Source organism: Capra hircus, chromosome 6 (genome assembly GCF_001704415.2).
Source record: "Capra hircus breed San Clemente chromosome 6, ASM170441v1, whole genome shotgun sequence".
In the NCBI taxonomy this organism is placed as follows: Eukaryota; Metazoa; Chordata; class Mammalia; order Artiodactyla; family Bovidae; genus Capra; species Capra hircus.
The window spans coordinates 71,036,344-71,059,381 of record NC_030813.1 but is presented as its reverse complement, the minus strand read 5'-3'; the positions used below and the strand labels follow the sequence as shown (position 1 = coordinate 71,059,381).

General features: G+C 41.0%; 1 pseudogene; it reads right to left on the bottom strand.

Annotated features, from left to right (window-relative positions):
* The window catches only part of LOC102180298, a 68,310-nt pseudogene that overhangs the window by 10,888 nt on the left and 34,384 nt on the right, over positions 1-23,038 (bottom strand).

The following is a 23,038-nucleotide window of genomic DNA, read 5'->3' as shown; positions in this document are numbered from 1 at the left end:
TGCTAAGTCGCTTCAGTCGTGTCCGACTCTGTGCGACCCCATAGACGGCAGCCCACCAGGCTCCCCTGTCCCTGGGATTGTCCAGGCAAGAACACTGGAGTGGGTCTCCATTTCCTTCTCCAATGCATGAAAGTGAAAAGTGAAAGTGAAGTTGCTCAGTCATGTCCGACCCTCAGCAACCCCATGGACTGCAGCCTTCCAGGCTCCTCCGTCCATGGGACTTTCCAGGCAAGAGTACTGGAGTGGGGTACCATTGCCTTCTCTGTTCAGCTCTCTATCAGTTTTATTAATAATTATGTTCAAAATATTTTGACTGAGAGCATTTTAATCACAAAATTAACATGTTACTATTAATCCAGTTAAAATGTTACTCAATAGAACCAATAGCAGCAGCAACTGAACCCCTATAAAATTATATTTGGTACACACTTTTGAATTGTCTCAATATATACAGCATCAGTTCCTGCTTCCAAGCTCAGGGATACTGGGAATTCTTTTATAATATAATATTTGCCTACCAATATCTTCGTGGAGTTGAACAATAGAGCTACAAAACTATGTTTTAGAAGAATTTTTGTGCGACTTTACTTTCAGTGAGACTTATACAGAGTCACATCTATTCTGTTTGGACAACATGTAGCATGTCTGCAACAACATCAGATTTACAACTCATACAGATTCCCCACAATCCTGTATCTGTGCGGGAAGTGTGGAAAGACTAGAAACTATAGCAGAGGTTGTCATGACAGATGAGATGGCCTGGCTTACTGCTGCTGCTGCTAAGTTGCTTCAGTCGTGTCTGAATCTGTGCAACCCTATAGATGGCAGCCCACCAGGCTCCACCATCCTTGGGATTCTCCAGGCAAGTACACTGGAGTGGGTTGCCATTTCCTTCTCCAGTGCATGAAAGTGAAAAGTGAAAGTGAAGTCGCTCAGTTGTATCCAACTCTTCGTGACAGCCTGGACTGCAGCCTACCAGGCTCCTCTGTCCATGGGATTTTCCAGGCAAGAGTACTGGAGTGGGTTACCATTGCCTTCTCCAAGGCTGGCTTACTAGATAAATTCAACCCTCTGAAATGACAATCCGAGTTGCCCATGAGTATGTTTGCAACTGTAAGAGAGACTGTACCTTCGATGTTTGTAACCAACAACTTCAACATCTCTTGCAAGGTGTGTCAAAGGCAACTTGTCATCCATCAAACAAATCTCACTTCCTATGAATTAACAGGGAGGCAGAGCTGTTCTTTTTCCTTTGTGTGGGCACAAAAAGTCCCCAAAATGAAACTTTGCTAACTTAAGCTTTGCATCATAGGAGATTCCTCCAGTCATAGTGAGAACTATTCTTGGACCTTTATAATGTGTGTTTGTATACACAAGGTCTTAATAATTTATAAGTAAGTAAGTAAGTAAAGTCACTCAGTCATGTCCGACTCTTTGTGACCCCGTGGACTGCAACCCACCAGGCTCCTCAGTCCATGGGATTCTCCAGGCAAGAATACTGGAGTGGGTTGCCATTTCCTTCTCCAGGGGATCTTCCTGACCCAGGGATCGAACCCAGTCTCCCTCATTGGAGGTAGACGCTTTAACCTCCGAGCCACCAGGGTAGATTTGATATTTTCAGTTGATCCCCAAATTATCCATCCAGGTGCAGAATTTTGATATGCTGTGGCATGAAGATAATAAAAAACAGCTCTTTGTAAATTGCATATCACTTTGTGCATCTCTCCAAGGATTACTCTGTGCTCATATTCAGTCTCTGCTTCCCCAATGTACTGTTTTGTGTTACATCAGCAAGAATTTCTACAGATCTTGACAAATCTTTAGAGAATTCTTTGGCATAATATATCATCTGCTTTCTGGTGGTATAGGCTTTGAAATGAGCAGCATTTTTTTCTTTTTTCATTTTCTTTTTTGTGACCTTGAAGTTTGAATGTTCCAGAGAATGAGCTGTTCCATTATTCTTATTTTCATATCAAATTCCAACAGTAATCCAGACATATGGTGCATATGACAATCCAGAGTTTCCAGAGACCAGTCTGAGTTCATTTTCCAAACATGTTACTTACGTTTCAGGAACATTCAGAGCAACCTATATAGTAGTTTGTGTATTTCTCAATCTGTTGTTTCTGAGTTATAATGACAGCCCTACTGGCCCATCTGATCAGGACCCTCTCAGTGAAACCCCACCACCACTACCATACCATGGGCATCAGCATGACTTAGACGTCCACTGCTACCATCTCTTCTCAATGTCTTTTATCTTCTGTTTTATTTTTTCAATCTCTTTTCCTCTCTGCTGAATATCTAGTAGCTCTTCAGTTCTTTCTTCCAGTTCATTAATACTCTTTTCCATTGTATCTAATGGTATACCCATCCACTTAGTTTTTCTAGTTTCATTTACTATGTGTGTTTCTTTTCACCCAGGAGTTTTATTTGGTTCTTTTGTAAGATCCACTTGGTCAAATTCTATAATTTCTGATATCCTGTTATACTGCAAATATTCTCATTTCTTTATTAAGAGAATCAATCTACTTATTTTATATTTCTTAATTTATAATTCCAATATCATCTATTCTTATAGCTATAATCTTGTCATTTGTTATTGATCTTGTTCTTTTTACTTATTCTCATTCCAATGACTTGTTTCCTCTTGCAGTTTTTTTTTTTTTACTTAAAAAATTTATTCCTCTTGTGTTTTTATAATTTTTATATTTCAGTTAGTTTGTAATTACTTGAGGAAACTATTTGAGGTCTTGATTTAAGAATATTTATCCAGGAACTTGTTATGAATCTTGAATCACTTTCAGTTAAATTCCAAAGCTGAATATTATGGGACCACAATTCTAGTTTCTGGCTCTAAACCATCATGAAGACCACTTGTGAACAGCAGTTTTCAAGATAGACTCTATCCAGTGGTAAGCTTGAGATAAGAAAATTTCTTTATTGTTTTCTTTTGTGGTTAGGTTTTCTTCCTTTGGTTTACATTTGCATTAAAAATGTCAACTTCTGTGTCTTGAATTACTTAAGATGGATCTTTTTCTGTCTTCATCTGGTTCAATTTCTAGGCATTGTATCCCCAACCCTGCTTGATGCCAATTAAAATAAAGACTCTAGGCCACCAGTGATAAGTTAATAATCACAAGGACCCCTTGCTTCAGGATGGTTCGTTACCTCTGAAGATTTGTGCTTTTTTGCATTTTTAACCTCTGATGATTTCCATCATTTTCCTGACAGCTCAGATAACCATTTTAACATCTTTTATCCATGCATTTTAGATGTTGTGAGCCAAGGAGATTCCTTGTGATATTTATTCTTTAATATTTTGGGAAGTAGAAATTTGAGCACTATTCTTAGTGAAGTTGCTCAGTCACGTCTGACTCTTTGTGACCTGTGGACTGTAGTCTGCCAGGCTCCTCCGTCCACGGGATTCTCTTCCAGTTCATTAATACTCTTTTCCATTGTATCTAATGGTGGGTTGCCATTTCCTTCTCTAGGGGATCTTTCCGACCCAGGGATCAAACCTGGGTCTCCCACATTGCAGGCAAATGCTCTACCCTCTGAGCCACCAGGGAAGCCCCAGGTACTCTAATTTATAAGGTTTCTGTTGTAAGGTAAGCTATATCAAGAAACTGATAGAGTCCTCATCACTCCCCTACCCCCTTAATCAGATAAAAATCCTCTAAACACATCAGACTCAAACACTTGAGCTATTAGTGCCAAGTTGCCATTTTTACCCCATTACAGCATGACTGCTGCCCCAGTGCAACACTAGATAACTTCTTTCAGTAGAAGATAGACTGAAGATAAAGTAAGGAGGAACAGTATCTGGGTTATGGGTAGGCATCCAGCATGAATTACTTATTTTGAGATTCACGATAACCTAATGAAATTAGTAGCCTTGCTTTCATTTTATAAGTAAGAAAACTGAACCTCAACAACATTAAGCAATTCATCTGAAGGATACAGAAGGAGTGAAAATGTTCTGAAAGATCACCCAGGCACATCTTCCTAGAACAGGCCTTCAGAGGACCTGAGGGTTAACCATTTACTTACTTATCCACTCATTTGTGGATTCATTCAAGAAATCCTTCTTTCTTTTTTAAAAAAAATTTATTGGGGAAAAGTTGATTTAAAGAAACTTTTCTTGGGAACTTGCCACATGTATGACACTGTGCTAGGCACTGACCTACAAAAATAAGACAAAGAGTTTATATTTCACATTTCCATATAAGAAGGGTTAGATCCATATAACTGGATCATAAGTTATATGACTGGGGTTATGAGACCATTGGGAAGGGTGTCACCCTGGAGACTGGCTCATGTGTAGTTTGGGATGGAAAAGGGAAGATGTTTCCTACCAAAATGGGTAGTGAAGTAGAGGTAGGAACTTCAACAACGAGTGAAGGAGCAGTCTTTCTTTTTCCAGGAGCTGACTTTTTCCTTTTTCTAAAAAAAGGAACATTAGAACTCAAAACGGTTGTCTTTAAGAAGGATTTATTCTTTCTAGTTACCAGGTGCAAAGCTGTCTCAGTACAAGACCAGCTCACTTGCTGGATGGGATAAATCAGTAATGGTTTGGTTATCCAGTTTGTGGTCTTTTCTAAAATTGAAACATCACACAGGAAAAGACTTGTCTAGTACAACTGCTTATAATTGCGTGTTCCTCTTGATCACATAAGTCCTTGTATCAGGAGCGCTAATCCAATTTTTTCAGATTCCATTTCCCTACTGGCCAACAAAGTTTCCTGGCTGGGTCTTGCAAAATTAAGCTATAAGCTTTTCTTCCACCAAGAGTTCAAATCTAAGCACAGATGTCAGAATTAATCCCATTAACTTCAGGCACTCTTAACCCCCCTAGAAAAGTAAATTTGTCTTGCTGCCTTTTTTTTTTTTTTTATGATGAGGAATTCTCCTGTACTCAACAACTTTCTTCACATTGTTGGTTACACTTAATTGGGTTTATCTTTGTCTAAAAAGACATGATGGACAGGCCTTTTGGCAAGTTTTCCATGTTTATTTCTAGGGCTTAAAATGTGGGTCATAGACACTGCTAAAGACTAACTATCCGCTGGGAATCTTTATCCCACTCTACCTGTTTATTCTAAAAACAAAACTGTCATCAATGACCCTGGAAAACAGAACCTGGAACTTTAAGGATGTTGTACCAGTTACATGATATTACAGCTAAACCGAGTATGCCCAGTGGTGTTAATTGGGGTCATCTTCCAACATACTTTTGAGGTCTGTGATTGCTACCTCTGTAATCGAAGTCTCTTAAATGCTGCCTACTTATCAGTAGTTCAAACTGACCCTTGGTCTTTTAGATAAGTCACTTACCATCAGAGTTGGGCATTTAATTTGAAATTGGGATCTTTTCTAACTAAACTTTTGTTGAGTGATCTCTAATGTGTCCCTTATATCTGTAATACTTGGCAGTACACTTTGGACAGGACAGAAAGGGTTGTTTCACATTCTGACTGGAATACTTTGTAAATGTGTAACCTTGGGCAAGTGACTCAAACTCCATTAGAGTTTCTTTATCCACAAAATTGGCATAATAATGTTCATCTGAAACATTTTTTGTGAGGAATAAGCAAAATAATGTATGTAAAATTTAGCATAGGACATGACTTAGAGTAAGCACTCAATAAACAGAAGTTCTGATTTCCTTACTAATAAGGGCATGATGTCCACAGTTTTGACAAGAATGGGTTGCCCACTTATTGCCAAGAAGAGGGAAGCTACAGATTTACACTCAAGATGGTATGAAGAGCGAAAGTGTCCAAGTTGGTAAACAGATTTTATACACTCATCTCTGTCCAGGGTTTGGCAAATAATATTGCAGGAACTGTGAAACAAAGGGGAGGACTGTGGAAAGTGGGGTAAATTGAAATTGTACAGCGGTTTTGCAGTCTCTCTATTTCCATAGCCTGGGCCCATCGGTCCTCATTATGTCTACTGCCTGCAGCTCCTCTTTGCTTCCCAGTCTAGGATTCCTGAGACCACTTTGCATGTTAGGCATTAGGTCTTAAAGCACCTAGGGGAGTTATGTTGGGTGTGGTGGTGAAGCAGATGTGTTGAAGTGCCTGGAAGAGGAGTCCAGCTACATTAGTGTGCCAGGTGCTTTGCTGGGAGCCTAGGAAACCATGGCCATGCCCATTTCTGTCCTCAGTTTGTGTACCACAGTCCAGTGGGTGAGAAAAGCAAGGCAATGCCACTGTAGAGCAGTGAGTGCCATGCCGGTTTCAGCATAGGGTTCTAGAAGCCACAGCTAACTCTCCTGGACGTCAGAGCTAGGAATACCAATGCTGAGAAATAAAGGTGTAAATAGGGAGTCAGCTAAAAGACAGATGTGTGTGCATGTGCGTGGACCTGCCCCTGTGTGCTTAGTGGGATGTAGGGTAGGGCAGGAATGTTCAAAGGAGACGAGAGATGGAGCATTTGGAAAGTACTTCTGGTACAAAGATAGAACTCGTGTGGCATTTGGAAGTGCAGGCATTGGAGGAACTGTTTGTCTAACTGCTGTTGGTGCCTTTCCGGTGTCTTGTATGGGACTCAGTCAGCTACGGGAGATTCCTGAGCCATGTGGAGGGTCCTCTGCTCTGAGGACGCTGCTATGAGAGACAAATTCCTTCTTCCCAGCTTCTCTTTGATCTTCCTTGTTTCCTTCTCCCAGTCTTCTCCATATCCTCCCAAAGTGTTTCTGCTGAAATCCTGGGCTTTGTCCTGGAGTTCTGCAGCTTGTGGAGTTTTTAAGGAGCAGATTCTCAGGGGTGGGGTCAGGAACGGAGGCACCACCTTCCCGTCAAGCTGCACCCATGCATAGGGCAGGGACACTTGCTGTCCGAGCTTCCTGTTGTGTCCAGCCCACTTTGGCCCTCTTCCTAATCCCCGGGACCTCTTTGCCGGCTTCCTTCTAAGAGAAGCTTGTTCTTTCAATTCCAAGTTCAGAAAAGAAAGCATAGTCCTTTCTTTCTACACCCCAGTTCTGTCTCAACTCCTGACAGAAACTGTTTTACATTCCACTGAACCCTGACTAGGAAAAGTATTCATTACCCACTATTCACAGGAATCTCTCTGCCACAATAGTCAGCCTCCCTCCTTTCTCTCTCGGTTTGTGTGTGTGTAAGTAAATGTGATCATATCCACTTTTTGCAAATAAGAATATCGGGGATCAAAGATATGATTTGTCCAAGATCACCAGCTAGTAAGTAGCAGAGAATCCATGTCATGTCTGATTCAAAAACCCCCGAGTTTTCTTTTGTGTTAAAAAAATTTTTTTTCTGACTTTGAAATATTTATGTAGAAAAACCCAAATAATACAAAAAAAAGATGTAGCTTCCTATATTCTTACATCTTAACTCACTACTGACATTTTATGTATTTATCCTATTTTTATTTTATGCAGTTTTAAGTAAATGTTTATAAAATTGGCTCATATGTATGAATGTATATATTTTTCCAACTTAATTGGGATATAACTGACACATAATACTGTAAGTTTAAGGTGTACAATGTGATTATTTGATACACATATATTGTGAAACGAATGTCACAGTAAAATTATTAGCACATCTATTTCACAAAACTATCATCTTTTGTGGTGACTATATCTAAGCTCTACTGTCTTGGCAACTTCAAGTAGGCAGTATAGTGTTGTTAATTGATCCCCAGAATGTTTTCATTGTGTAAGAAAAGTTTATATCCTTTTACCAAAATTCCCCCATTTAACCTAACTGTCAACCCTGGTAGTCACTATTCTAATCTATTTGACTTTTTAAATTCCATATATAAGCAATCTCAAACAATATTTGTCAACCTCTGTCTGACTTACTTCACTTAACATAATGGGCATATATATATATTATATACATGTACAGTACACATGGGCTTCCCTGGTGGCTCAGACGGTAAAGAATCTGCCTGTAATACAGGAGACCTGGGTTTGATCCCTGGGTTGGGAAGATCCCCTGGAGAAGGGAATGGCTACCTACTCCAGTATTCTTGCCTGGATAATTCCATGGACAGAGGAGACTGTTGGGCTACTGTCTACGTCGGACACGATCTAACTTTCTACAACAAATTAATTTTGAGTTAAATTATACCTATTCAGACTTTTATCAGAATTATATAAACTAAATCTCTTTTGACAATAACTTGTTAAAAATATTTGTCACTTGTTTGTTGATAAATGATTCCATTACTGTTTATAGTTTTTGGATTCCTATCAAATTATTTTTCAAACGTGTAGTGATCTGTATATTTGTTAATTTCCTCATTTTTAGAGCAAGTGTTGGGTTGGCAAACTCTAGTCCACAGACCAATCTAGTCTGTCATCTGTTTTGGTAAACAGAATTTTATCAGGACACAACCATACCTTTTTATTTATGTATTGCCTATGCTGCTTTGTATTTATCTATTTACTGCTTTGTATTTATGTAATGCCTATGGAAGATTTGGGCTTCCCTAGTGGCCTGGTGGGCTGCCATTCATGGGGTCGCACAGAGTCGGACACGACTGAAGCAACTTAACAGCAGCAGTGGGTCAGATGGTAAAGAATCTGCCTGCAGTGCAGGAGACCTGGGTCCCTCCATGGGCCTGGAAGATCCCCTGGGGGAGGGCATGGCAGCCCACTCCAATATTCTTGCCTGGAGAATTCCATGGACAGAGGAACCAGAACTAGGCATGACTGAGTGACTAACACCAGGCCTGCTTTGTGCCCTTCTGTCAAGTTACGTAATTGTGACGGAAACAGTATGATCTGTAACACCTCAAAAACTTCACCATCTGGATCTCTGCAAAAAACTTTTGCCACCTTGCTCTAGAGAATAGACTCCTGTATTATCAGCCTCCTATTCCTTTTATCTTGGATTTTCAATACTGTTCCTGTAAGTCTTGAGTTGATTTTTTTCATGCTGCTCAGTTAGAGAGAGATGTATCTGGACTAGGTGTGTGTCACTAAGTGGGATGCAGGGATTTCTCTCAGTTGCCCTTGTTGATCACTTCTGGTTGAGTCCTTCTCAGGTTTACAGAACAGTGATTGCACATTCATTTCCTAATCTTCTGTAACCAGCAGGGGCTAGTGTAACCTGGCTCTGGGGTTCCAAGAGAGAATTTTCTGTCTTCCATCCACAGTTGTCTCTGTTACAAATCACTAATAAAATCATTGGCACCTCTATTACCTTTGAAAAGCAATACAATTGTCCCTTAAACAATACAAGGGTTTGGGGTATGCACCCTTGTGCAGTCGAAAATCCACATGTCCCTTTACAGCCAGCCCTCTGTAACCATGAATCATGTAATACTGAGGCACATATTTACAGGAAAAAATTCTGCATGTATAAATGGACCTGTACAATTCAAAACCATGTTGTTCAAGGATCAACTACATAATATAATCTTTAAAAGCACAAATTCTGGAATCAGATTGTCTGGTTAAAATTGCAAGTCTGTTACTTACTAACAATGTGGATTTGGGTAAATTATTTTTTCTTTATTCCAATTTCTCATCATCTGTAAAAATCATAGGGATTATGCTGTTACCTTTCTCACAAGTGTTGTGAACAAGACAGCTAGTGCTCACTAGGATATTCAGGAGCTCCTTGACATTTCCCAGATGTCTTTGCTGTGATTGAGGCCATGTGACCAATTCTGGCCAATGGCCTGGGAGTGGAAGTGTCATAAGTCACTGTCAGGCTGGGGCAGGTAAGAGCTGGTTTGCCTTTGCATCCTCTCTCCCTCTACCAGGGCGTCCTTAAGTAGTATCACAAGATACAAGGAGTCAGAATCTGAGCTACCAAGTGGAGGACAATCTCTATTTACTCAAATCCAACTTTGCATAAACAACAAATAAACTTAGGTTATGCTAACTATGAAAATTTGGGGATTATCTATTTCATTTTACCACAGCACAGTTTATACGAATACAGGATTGCTTTGAACATCGATTAATACATAAAAAGCACTTGGATTAATGTCTGGAATAATAAGTGCTATAAAAATGTTTTCCTTTCCCCCATCTTCTTCTTTTTAAATGAACCAGAATTCTTTCTTAGCATGGACTATTTTGTTTTTCACTTACATCTTTACCACTCTATTCGCTATTCTACCTATGATGAACCAGCCTCATATGGAAGCATTTACCACACACACACACACACACACACACACACACACACACACACACACACCCCATCCTGTCTTAAGGAAGTTAATAGTCTACAAGCAGAGCCAGAAACTTGGGCATAGAGTAAGGTAGGAAAGAGTTCTCTATCTCAAAAGACAGCAACCCACATATGAAGTTCTGCTTAGGCAGACTGTGTGTCTTCAAGCAAGAGAAAGAAATCTCTGTGTCTTAGGACTTTTCTCAGGTTGCGAGGGCTGCTCTGTCTCATGAGGGAAAGCACGATGAGGCTATCATTTTGTTTTCTCAGTACTCTTCCATTTGCCTCACAGTTAGGAAAAATTTCTCCCAGACTCTGCAATAGGCTGTTTTTATCTTTCAGTATTAATCATTTTCATCTTTTTCTAAGTCTCCAGTGGTTCTTTCTTAAACCATCAGTCTTGTTTGCAACCTCCCCTGACATTCACTCAGTCATCTTTCTTACTCAAATTATACTCAGGCTATACATTCTCAATGAAGTTATTTTAATTCCAAACCTATTTGCTTTGATTGCTGTTTAATTAGTTGGAGGATGGAACACCAGAACAGCTTTGATTAAAAGAGTAGCTAAATATGGGAAAAGAATCTTTAAAAAGAGTGAATATAGGTATATGTGTAACTGATTCACTTTGCTATACACTTAAAACTAACACAACATTGTAAATCAACTATACCCCCCCCTCAAAAAAAAAACCCGCTAAAAATATAAAAAGGGAGTGGCTCAAGTTCAGTATTTTTTGTCCCCCATAGTGTTGCTTATTTCAAATAGCAAGCCATCCTTTGTTTCTTCTTTGACATATCAAGTATGCATAATCTAACTTTCTTATTCTTAGTATAGTAGAACTCTACTATTCACAGTCTACATCCTGAGCCCCAGTATAGTCTTTCCATGTTGTTTTCGAGTCATAGATTTAAGAACATGTAAATGGGACAGATTTGGTCGAATAAATAGGGAGCAAATCATGAAGGGACTTTAGCATCAAACTTAGGTCTTCGCATTGTAAAGGATGTGGTAACTTGATACCATATGCATTTAAGAAGGGTGATCCTGGTAGGAAACAAGGAAGGAAATAAAGAAGATGAGGCTTGAAAAGATGTGAATAGAAATGTGGGTGTAGCCCAAGAGCCTTTGGTTTACCCCCCCAGCCTTCAGAGAATGGAGAGGAAATATGAACTGCTGTCAGGAAGGTAAAAATGATGGACTTGGTGTCTGGTTGAAGAAAACAGGTAGGAGGATGCTAGTTTTCTGACTTGAATCACTATCACTGTGAGTCCTGGTGTCCCTTATTCATCAAAATTCAACTGACAAGAGGAAAAGATTTTTGGAGAAGAATGTAACTTATGTTGTATGTGTCGTGTTTGAGATATCTTGGTAATATTCTGCTGAGATGTCTGAAAGGCATTTGGATATATAGACCCAGAACTCAGGCATTTGAATATATAGGCCCTGAACTCGGGCATTTGGGTATATAGGCCCGGAACTCGGGCGTTTGGGTATATAGGTAACTAGAGTAGAGAGGAGGAGAGAAGCAGTGTCAGGCAACCATTAACTTCGGGGAGACGTCTGAGAGATGGTAGTGCTGCAGGTAGACCCCTGAGGGATTAAGCAACAGGGATCCGAGGAAGAACAGCAGTGTTACTGAAGGGTAGCTTTAGTCTGCTGTTCCCAAAACACTCCGGGGTTTCCTAGAGATTCTAAAGGAGAGAGAATCTTAAGTGGAGAGGAAGTAATATCCTGATGTTCAGTTGATGGGGACTTTGGAGCCAGCAAAAGCTGACATATTAACTTTCTCTCATTAGCCCCTGTATGCAGAATGCTTTATCCATTCATCCCTCAGGGGTTACCTTATTATTCAGTAACAGAAAAGTCTCAGACTTTCCTCTTCAAAGCATTATTGGCCTTTTACTTCTTTCATTCACTCAGAGCCCAGGGCCGCATATGGAGGCAGCAACTTGTGGAAGTAGCAGGGACTCTAGAAACTTTCAATTCTAGATTTAAATTTTGGGTAGTAACTTACTAGCTAGAATACACTGGTAAAACTGCTTTGCTTCATTGAGCCTCTCTTTTCTTATAACTTCACATACTCTTGAGGTAAAATAAGGTAATATAAAGACATTTGACACAGCTAGTTTTCCCTATTTTTGTTTTAATTGATGAGTAGTGCTTTTATGCTTTAATGTCAGCATCTCAGCCGAAGACTTTTTTCAGTAAAGAGCACCTTTGTACCAATACCTTTCATTGAGGTCTGAGAACCTGACCCTCATTTTACTTCATGTTGGTTTTAAGCTTTCAAGGTGTGTCTCTGATAGGTTCTGACTAACAAGATAGGGTCTTGTTTCACTTTGATGAAGTTCCAGAAAACTATTATTCAACAAAAATACTCCCCTCACCTCCTATTTATGTGGCCCACGGAAACTGCAGTCGAATTCTCTTACAGTTCAATCTTGTCTGACACAATTTTCTTTGTTTGAACCCCATGAATGGAGATACTGCTGCTTCTGCTTCTCTGTCTGCCCATGAAGGCCCCAACTGCCTCATTTATTTCCTTGAGGTTTGTGATCCCAAATTCCTATTTTATTTACCCACTACAGTCCTTGATTTTTTTTAATGAATCAATTTATTTTAATTGGAGGATAATTTCTTTACAATATTGTGATTTTTTTGCCATACATTGACATGAATCGGCCATGGGTATACATGTGTCCACCCGCCTGCCATCCTGAAGCCCTCTCCAACCTCCTTCCCCACCATATCCCTCTGCATTGTCCCAGAGCCCTGGCTTTGGATGTCCTGCTTCATACATTGAACTTGCATTGGTCATCTATTTTATATATGGTAAGATACATGTTTCAATGCTATTCTCTCAAATCATCCCACCATTGCCTTCTCCCACAGACTCCAAAAGTCTGTTCTTTACATCTGCGTCTCTTTTCCGGCCCTACATGTAGGATCGTCTTTGCTTCATAGACCGTAGTCCTTTGCCTGCGGAATCATGTGGATTCCTCTAGTTGTGTAAATGGTCCAGCCATTTTATTGAAATGTTCAAATATCCCTCTGCTATCTGAAATTAAAGGTTCCTATGAAACCTTTCCTAAGCTGAAATGGCCTAAAGTGAAGAAGCAATTACCTGAGGGCATGTCTTGCTAACAGAAGCACAAAATAAATGAAGATGAAGTACAAAAGCTCACACAGTTCAAGGGTATGGAGGCTGATGCTGAGTGTAGTTCCCAGGATGGAGTTTGGTGGTACCCCTCCCTCTGCTCAGGTGCAAGCTTCCTCCATACGGTTTGGTTTAAGACCAACACTAAATGCTATTTTCATATTTTGTCTTTTTGTGTGATAGCAAAAACCTCTTCAGATTTCTTTTGGTTACATAAAACAGGTACTGATGTAAATCTTTCATAACAGCGAGGTGGAGTAAAGTAAACTCTCGAAAAGTAGGGGATACTTGGACCTGATAAAAGACTGGGCTCTGGCCATCAACATACTTGTGATCCTGGCTTGGTTATGGCCGCCATGGGAAAAGTAATCTTCCAAACTTCCTGAAATGAATTTTAGCGTGTTTTATTCTAGATTCTTAAACTAAGCATCTCCTTCCCTTTGTCATTGTTAGCCTGAGACCCAAGGCATTGAGTACATTTGGAAAAGCTGACCCACCATTCCTGACCTTGGATTGTAGAAGTATCTTCAAGGTGAAGCTTCTGTGTTAGAGGATTTCCAAAGCAATCTTGAAAGACCATTCTCTCTTGACCAGCCTTTTTGGTTTTTCAAGAAAATGAGCCACTACTACAGCTTTTCTCCCCCATACCATTGCTGTTAATTCTTTACCCCTTTCAAGAGTTAGATGCTCAATGTTTTATAGCCTGAAGTAGGCCCATATCAGGCTTTGCAGTACTTTGTTTCCTCTCAACTACCTTCAGGAAAATCACCCAAGATATTACTCTCATAAGGCATGTTTTCTTATAAGTCCTGTTGTTCTAAACTACTTTAAAGTTAGAAACTATGGAAGTTTATTTTACAGTTCTGTGAATAGCATTTTAGCTTACTGAGAGGCTTTTAAACATAATCGTGGCTTCCTTTTTTATCTCTAGAATTACCCTTCTGTTTTCTAAAGTTACTTTAAGGATCATCTTTCAGAAGGAAAACAACTTGACATATACACCACTTCTGAGCCTGTTTATCCAGAGTGGAGGGTGAGAACAATAATAGGCATGAAAAACAATTTCATGGGTGTTAAGCTGTGGCTCCAGGTTTCACCTTCAAGGAATCAGCGTCTCTGCTGCTGCCTCTGGGGGAAGACAAGACATGAGATGGAATATTGCTGAATTTGCTTTCTGAAGAAATATTTAGAAACACCTACTCTTCACTCTGCATCTTTTTACTGGCTTACCTGATTAAACATCTATAAAAGTAACTGCAAAGTAAAAAAGCCACCACAATAAGGACCAGATGCAAATGTGCCTACTGGAAAAGGGAGCAGATTGAGGTGGGAGCTTGGCATGTGGATATGACTAGGAAAGGGACGATCAATGAGGCAGCCAGAGATATGTCTCAGGAGAAGGCTGCGGAGATCATTCTGGAAACTTCCTCAGTCTCTGGTCTAGGCCAGAAAGATTCAGGCTGAGCCAAGAGCTCATAAATATCTCTGGTCAGTGAGTTAGTCATTTAATGAATAAGGAAACTATGCATGAGCTTCAAGGTTAAAGGTTAACAGGCAGGGTTTCAAAAGCAATTTCATTAAGTAGACACTAATAGATTACAACTTACATATTCCCACATTAAAACAAAAAATATACCTTTGAAATTTTTCCTCTAACCATCCACACTACCAAGAGTCATTAGATTTTTTAATATATCTAACATGCAAAGTGACTTGTTAGTACATTATGTAATCATTAAATATTAAATAAAATTTGGAAGTTAAATCAGTGAAATAAGGCTTTAAAAAGATTGTTCTAGTTGCAGAAATATTGCAAGATTTCTAAAGGATTATATCTTTAAATTACTTCTCTAATACTCTTAATTCTCTCCATTTTAAAGAAATAAATATTTGAAATTATAAAAAAGAAACAATAAACTGTTTCAGCTATAAACCTATCTTGGATTCAAAATTATAAAATAGGTGTGAGTGAGAGACTGAGGAAAGCTGAAACTTTAAGAAAGGAATAAAAGAACCATATTGTATGTAGGATATAATAAATATTGGGACATTAGCTGTGTACACATTGATCTTCCTAAACAGACAGTGGTTCTGTAGATAGTGGTTCAGGGAAGGACCTTGAATTCATCTTTCTGTTTCTCATTGTGCATTAATTCAATAAATAGGTGTTGAATTCAACTCTGTGTCACTGGCATTATGGCTATACACTGGGTCTGCAGGAAAAAATCAGTGAAATTGTTTATAGCATATTGAATCATAGTATTTGAATTATAGTATTTGAATCAATACACTAAAGCTCTAGACTCTGTGCTGTGGATCCTCACTTTACTACCCCATGTTGGCACTGTACAAAGAGCTGAATAATGCTGGGAAAAGGTACTATAAACTTACTAGATAGGGAGCATTTCATTCCATCTGGAAAGTTCGGGGAAGACCTTCTAAAGGAGGCATAATGTGAGCTGAAAGACCAGTTGGATTTCATCAGGTGGGGAAAGAAAGAGATCATGAAGAGCGAGGTGGGTTTGCATAGATGAGTAGAGGAGATGTGAAGGATGTTTCGGACAACAGAAAGGAAAAAGAAAGAATATGGAAGAAAATAAGCTCAAGGCAATTTGGGAAAATAGTGGACAGACTAGTTTGGCTGGGGAAGACAACTGTTGTGCTAATATAGGAGATAAATTTGAAAAGGTACAGATGATGGTGGAATGAACTTGCTCCCTGATGACAATGAGAAGCTGTTGAAAACTTTAAGGGTAGTAAACCGCATAAGTAGAAAGTCTTCCTGGCTTCCTCTAGACCAAAAATGGACCTCAAGACTTGGAATCCTATCTTGCCCAATGACTGAATTTAGTTAGATAGAAGTTAAGCTCAAATATGGAGCTTGACTTTCAAGGGTCTCAGATCTCAGTTATACAATTATGCTATTTTGTTTACTTTCCTTTTTTATGTAAAGACACTATTTCAGGTCCCAAGAAGATATTAATGATTAAAAGAAAAATAGTGTTATCCTCATGGAGCTAACAATCTAGAGGGAGAAAATATAATGCACAGGATGAAATAAGTACAGAAAATGTGTGAAAACTTTGAATATATTGCATATCTGAAAGTTACTAAGAGAACAGATTTTAAAAGTTCTCATTGCAAGAAAAAAATTATTTTTAACTATGTAAGGTGATGGATGTTAACTAGATTTATAGTGTTGATCACTTTGGAGTGTGTACAAATATCAACTCATTATGTTTTGTATACCTGAAACTAATATTATATATCAATTATAGCTCAATTTTTGAAAAAGAATGAATCACATAAATGTGCACATTTGTGCACTAAGTTTCTGGACAATGGCACAGACTTAAAAGAATCATAGTAAGAAGAATCCCCGTTCAACAGACCTTAAGGGAAAGTCCATTCTATTGACTATAGTAAATGTTATATATATAACATATGCTATATGTATATATATAATATATATGAATGTTAGCTAATGATAAAAGGAAAGGATAAAAATAAAAAGGAGAGGGAGACAGGAAAAATTAGAGTATTGAATTTTGGACAGGATTTCCAAGAAAACGGAGAAGGCAATGGCACCCCACTCCAGTACTCTTGCCTGGAAAACCCCATGGACGGAGGAACCTGGAAGGCTGCAATCCATGGGATCGCTGAGGGTTGGACATGACTGAACGACTTCACTTTCACTTTTCACTTTCATGCATTGTAGAAGGAAATGGCAACCCACTCCAGTGTTCTTGCTTGGAGAATACCAGGGACAGGGGAGCCTGGTGGGCTGCTGTCTATAGGGTCGTACAGAGTCGGACACGACTGACGTGACTTAGCATTAGCCTAGCCTCCAGGGAAAACTTGTCTAAGAAGGTGACTCGAGTAAATATTTGAAGGAGTTGAGGATGAAACTATGTGGATATTTGGAGGAAGAGCTTTTGTGGGGGAGGGAAGAGCAAGTGCAAAGGCCCTGGGGTGGGGGCATGCCTGGAATATATAAGGAAAGAAGTGGAAGGAGAAAGGATATGATTAACAGGAGGTAAAGTGAGTGATAACACTTCAACACTGTGGTGTTGGGGGAAGACTCTTGAGAGTCCCTTGGACTGCAAGGAGATCCAACCAGTCCATTCTAAAAGAAATCAGTCCAGAATATTCACTGGAAGGACTGATGTTGAAGCTGAAACTCCAATACTTTGGCCACCCGATGCGAAGAACTGACTCATTTGAAAAGACCCTGATGCTGGGAAAGAATGAAGGTGGGAGGAGAAAGGGATGACAGAGGATGAGATGGTTGGATGGCATCACCGACTCAAAGGGCATGAGTTTGAGTGAACTCCGGGAGTTGGTGGTAGACAGGGAAGCCTGCCGTGCTGCAGTCCATGGGGTCACAAAGAGTTGGACACAACTAAGCGACTGGACTGAATTGAACTGAGAGCGAGTGAGGTGGCCTTCCCAGGTGGCACTAATGGTAAAGGATCCGCCTGCCCAAAGCAGGAGACATAAGAGATGCAGATTCAATCCCTGGGTCGAGAAATCCCCTGGAGGAGGGCATGGCAAACCACTCTAGTATCCTGGCCTAGAGAATCCCATGGACAGAGAAGCCTGGCAGGCTGCAGTCCATCAGGTCACAAAGAGCTGGGCATGACTGAGTGACTTAGCACTCACACAAAGTGTGTGAGGTAAGTGAGAGATAGATCACATGGCCCACATAGGTCACAACAAGGATTTAGCTTTTACTCTGAGGCCACTGTATTCTATGAGCAGAGGACTGACATGATCTGTTAAAATTTCAGTGGAATCGGTGTGGCTCATGTGTTGAGAATAAGCCATGAGGATGAGCTTGAGATCAGAGACAACAGCAGAAGCAGGAAGACCTGTTAGGAATAGGGTGGCAGCAGGAGAGAGGGTATTCAGTTTTGAATATATTTTAAGATGGAGCATGTAGAATTTTCTTTTGGACAAAATATGGAGGAAGAGAAAGAGAGGAGTCAGGAACAAGCATGGTGGATATGCCTGAGTGACTAGATTATGCGAGGAACTGTTTTCTTTCTGATAGCAGTGGAAGGCAGGCCATCAAGGGCTTAGTCATAGATGGGATAGGCTGGCGAGTTCTAGTAAACATCCAAGTAAAAATATCAGCTGTGATATTTTTATAGATATAAGATCTGGGGCACAGGAAAGGGGTTTAGCCTAGACACACACACACTGGATCATAGCACATGGATGGTATTAAAGCCATAAACTAGATGAGATCATCCAAGGGGAAAGAGGGCTTCCCTTGTAGCTCAGTCGGTAAAGAATCTGCCTGCAGTGCAGGAGACCCGGGTTTGATCCCTGGGTTGGGAAGATACCCTGGAGAAGGAAATGGCAACCCATTACAGTATCCTTGCCTGGAAAATCTCATGGACAGAGGAGCCTGGTGGGCTGCAGTCCATGGGGTTGCAAAGAGTTGGGCACGACTGAGTGATTAACACTTACTTATCTACTTAGGGGGAAAGAACAGCTCCAAGTACTGATCCCTGGGCACTGAACATTCAGAAGTAGGGAGGGCGGGAGGGCAGGGAAAACCAGCAAAAGAATCCAAGAAGGAAGGTTTGTAAGGTGGGAAGAGAACAAAGTGAGTGTGACATCTTAGAAACCAGGGCAAGAAAGGGTTTCAAGGAGAAGAATGTTATCAACTGAGTCAATTGCTGCTGATGGGGAAAGCCAGATGAGGCCTGAGAAAGGAGGACTTAGCTACATGGAGCCTTTGTGACATTGAGAAGGGCAGCAAAGGTCCACAGTAGAGAACGGCTGAGTGCTTGGAGAGGCTGAACCTGACTATTCTGTTTTAGTAATGTCATTCTCTCGGCTGGGTGTTTTCTTAGATGTGTACCTGGTGGGAAAAAGGTCCCTTTTTAAAAAGTGCTTCCATGGTCTTTTGCCTTTGCCTGGCTTTTATCATGTGTTCATTTGTGGATTCAAGTGGATTTTTTTTTTTTTTTTTTTTGCCAGAAGACATATTGATGGAACCCTCCTTTGGGCAAGGCATGGTGCTAACTGGTGTTCTGGGTTGAGAGGTTAGAGAAAATTCAGAGAAATAAGAGAAGTAATTCCAGTGATTCCATCACACTTCCTTTGTCATTCATCCTGGAAACAAGGTTCACTGTGGTGTGGATATAACTGAGGTTGCCTCACACCCATCCAAGAGTGGGCAGGTGACCTAGGCTTAGCCAATCAGAATGCTGCTTCTCCTCGGCTACAGTGATTGGTTCAAGGGCCAGCAACCACCGCCACACCCAAAGCTCCACTATCTAGCACCTGCATCCAATAGCAAACCAGGCTTGGGGAGGACTGGGATGTGAGTGGCTGAAATGGGGACGTTTTCAGCTTCCCGAAGAGGCCCCAAACTGGCAGTGTACAGAAGGCAGGTGGCTGTGTGCTCTCCAGAGGACAAATGGCAGTCTCCAGCAACAAGTGGGAAGCTGTGACTGCAGGGAGATCCCTGGCCAAAGGGCACGTCCCACAGGGAGCCTCCCTTTCCGACTTGGCCCCCCTCAGCTGACTCTTGGTACTTGGTTGGACCGACCTCAGGAGCAGCCTGGCTGTTTTGCATTATCAGCATGTATTACAAAGCCACATGATAAATGACGGCCTGTTTCCTCACTTCTGTTTTCGAGGGCACCACAAAAGGACATCACACTCAACAGTCATGCTGGACCAGAACTCCCTCCGCCCCGACCGTCCCACCGCGCCCCCCCTTCCACCCCCCAACCTCCCCAGCACATGAGTAAGATTCTCCCCCAAGCGTGATTGATCACAGGAATGGCAGGACTCCAGCTGAAGCTGGGTAGAGAGGAAGGATGGGCATTGGTATTAAAGTGGATGGAAAAGTTAAAAGAGTGAGAATTTTTATTTTTGCAACGTGCCCCTCTGCTAACCATTATTTCAAAGCTTCCTGAATGGAAGCGAATCAGGAAACAGCAGTGGGACTAATAAAATCATACTGGAGAACAGCTGGGGATAGCATCGATGATCATTAATAACACCACTATTGTGATCAGACGCACACTTGCCTAATCTCTTTTTTTTCTCCCAATGTCCCCAAGTTTATTTATTCTTTTTTGGACAATCAGAGTGTAATTCAGAAAGTTAAGTGACTTGCCCAAGGTCATCCACACTGGATCAAAACAGGGCAAGAATTAAAATTATGTTCTTGTAATGTCGTTTCTTCACCCCTCCACACTGGACTTGCTTAGCTTTCCTGGCTGTGCCCTTCTGCCCCCTCTGCCTGGGGCGGTTCAGCTCATTTTCAGTCTCAGTGAACAAGGCGAACAATGTTACTTTCAACACTAAGCCTGAAGATGAATGTCCTAGAACGAATCCCCATTGCTTTTTCTGGCGATTGACCTGGTTGACCTGGCCTGAAAATTGCCTTAAGCAAAAGCACTTCAGACCTTAAAGAATTTATTTTCTTTTATTCTTCTCTTTTTCCTTTGTGGCAGGGACTTTTGTCCACCTAGTTCTCAGTTTTTAAAGAAAATATCCATTGACTTTAACTTCTTTTTCTGTTCATGTGCTCATTCATTCATTCATCAACTACATTTATAAAGCATAAATATTTATTGAGCACTTACTATGAACCATGCCAAGTTCTCGAAGGGCAGTGGCCCAATCCAGTTAGGGGGTTAGGAGATCTTTCCTTGGGCAAGGACAGATTAGCTGGGACTTGAAGGATGAGTGGGCTTTAGTCAGGCTAAGATGGGGCTGAAAGAAAATTCCAGAACAGCAGGTACATACACCTGAAGGCAGTAGAAAGCAGGGCCCCTCAAAGAAGTGCCCGGTGGGTTCAATTAGCAAGAAGGAGGACTTTGAGAGATAGACGCTAGAAGCATAAAGACTGTTGAGGGGTGTGGACTTTCTCCCAAGAACCATGGGAGACTAGGAAGGTTTTAAATACACAAGCTTCTAGCTCCATCTCTTTCTTCCCCCTTCATCCTAGAACTCTAATGGCTATGAGAGAAAATCAAGGCTTTTTATTTAAAAAAAATACCTGAGTTCCCAGGCCCTGGGCACTCCCATGCCTCTTTAACTGTGTGTGTGAATCCCTACTCCCCAGGCCTTCTGATTACAGTAAGAGAGGAGGGGGCAGTCCTAGGGTATGGATCATCCCTTGGTGAGATCTAATTTCAAGAGTGGCCCTAAACAGAAAATGGTTAAGAGAACCCCAGTGACTACGGCAACACAAAGAAGGGGATTAGGGGACAAACACAGCTGGGGAGGAACAATCCTAAAATTCTGTGATCCAGGGCCAAATTCCACAAGTGCTTCAGAAGGCACCTACCAGGCCACGCTTGTAACTGTGTCGGGAATCAACACAACGACCCTCCTGTCTCCTGCTGACTTGTTTTGGGTGTGCCCTTGAGATTCCAGCCCCGATTCTCCACTCAGGGAGTGGAATCTTGGAACGTGCTCCCTTTTTAAACCTTCGACCTTGCCTTTTCACCCATGCACACCCCAATTCCTCAGAACTGTTTGTGATGAAACCATTTTCATCACTGCTCCCGCAGCTTCAAAGCCATTCCCTCTGCTGCCTACGGAGAGTAACTGACTTATCTGGGGCCTCCCTGGAATTGGAAGAGAGGGAAACGGATCTTACTGTTCTCTGAGCATGATCCTGCCTTTGCTCTGGCAGCTTGGCAGCTTGAGTGCTTCCTCAAGACACCTACCTCCCATGGAGTCTCTGCTTATCTATTACCTTCTTACTGAGGTCCTCTCTGTCTTATTTAACACCACCCACCAGCTTCATCCTTCTTACTCTACTTTCCTTTTCCCTTTTTCTACACATTTGTCTTAGAATACACTAATTTATTTATGTACTAGGCTTATTGTTTATTGTCTGTTTTATCCAACTGGAATGCAAGTTCACATGGGCATGGGCGTGTCCCAAGCTCACACAGCATTGCTTGAGTGTGGTGAGCATTCGCTGAGTGGAAATATTCTGCTAGCAGGATGATGCTTTAGTTCCCCCATTATTACTTTTATGTTTTGTAGGCAGTGGACACTGATGTCATCAAAGTGCATGAGTTTATGCACAAGTAACATCTCCCCTCCAGGGTCCTATGAGGTACCTCATATTCAGTCAGTTCTCCTTTGACATGTAGGAATGAGACAAAGGATAAGAAGTCAGTCTCTGATAGGCACTGTGTATCAGGGGAAAAGGTTTGATGCCCACAGGCAGATGTTTTTAAATGCTTTTAAAACGGGGGCAGGTGTTACTGAGCCCTGAGAAATGTCCGTTGATACAAACTCTCATGAAGTCAAGAGGTGGCAGGCCAGCAAACAGTGACCACACTGCAATCAACAAGGTCAGCGAAGAATTTACATGCAGGAAGTCATCTATTTTTAATATTGCAATTGCTTTCCTGTTTTCCTTTATTCGGTATGTTACCGCAAGAGCCCCATTCCAAGAGTTTTGTTTGAATGCTTTCCTCTCTTATTTTTCTTTTTTAAATTTGGATCAACCTGGTATTTCCAGAGAGCAAATGTTCTCCTATTATTTAAAGAAAACCAGGAGGAGGCCGGGTCATCTGTCAGGCTGAACAATGCTGGACTGATGTAGAGAGTGAGGGTCACAAAGGTTGGAGATGCTTAAGGGTCAGGCTGAAAGTGATCTCTCTTGGGGGGATGGTGTGAGAGAATGGGTGGTTGAGCCAACCCAGTGAAGCAGGAGGTTTCT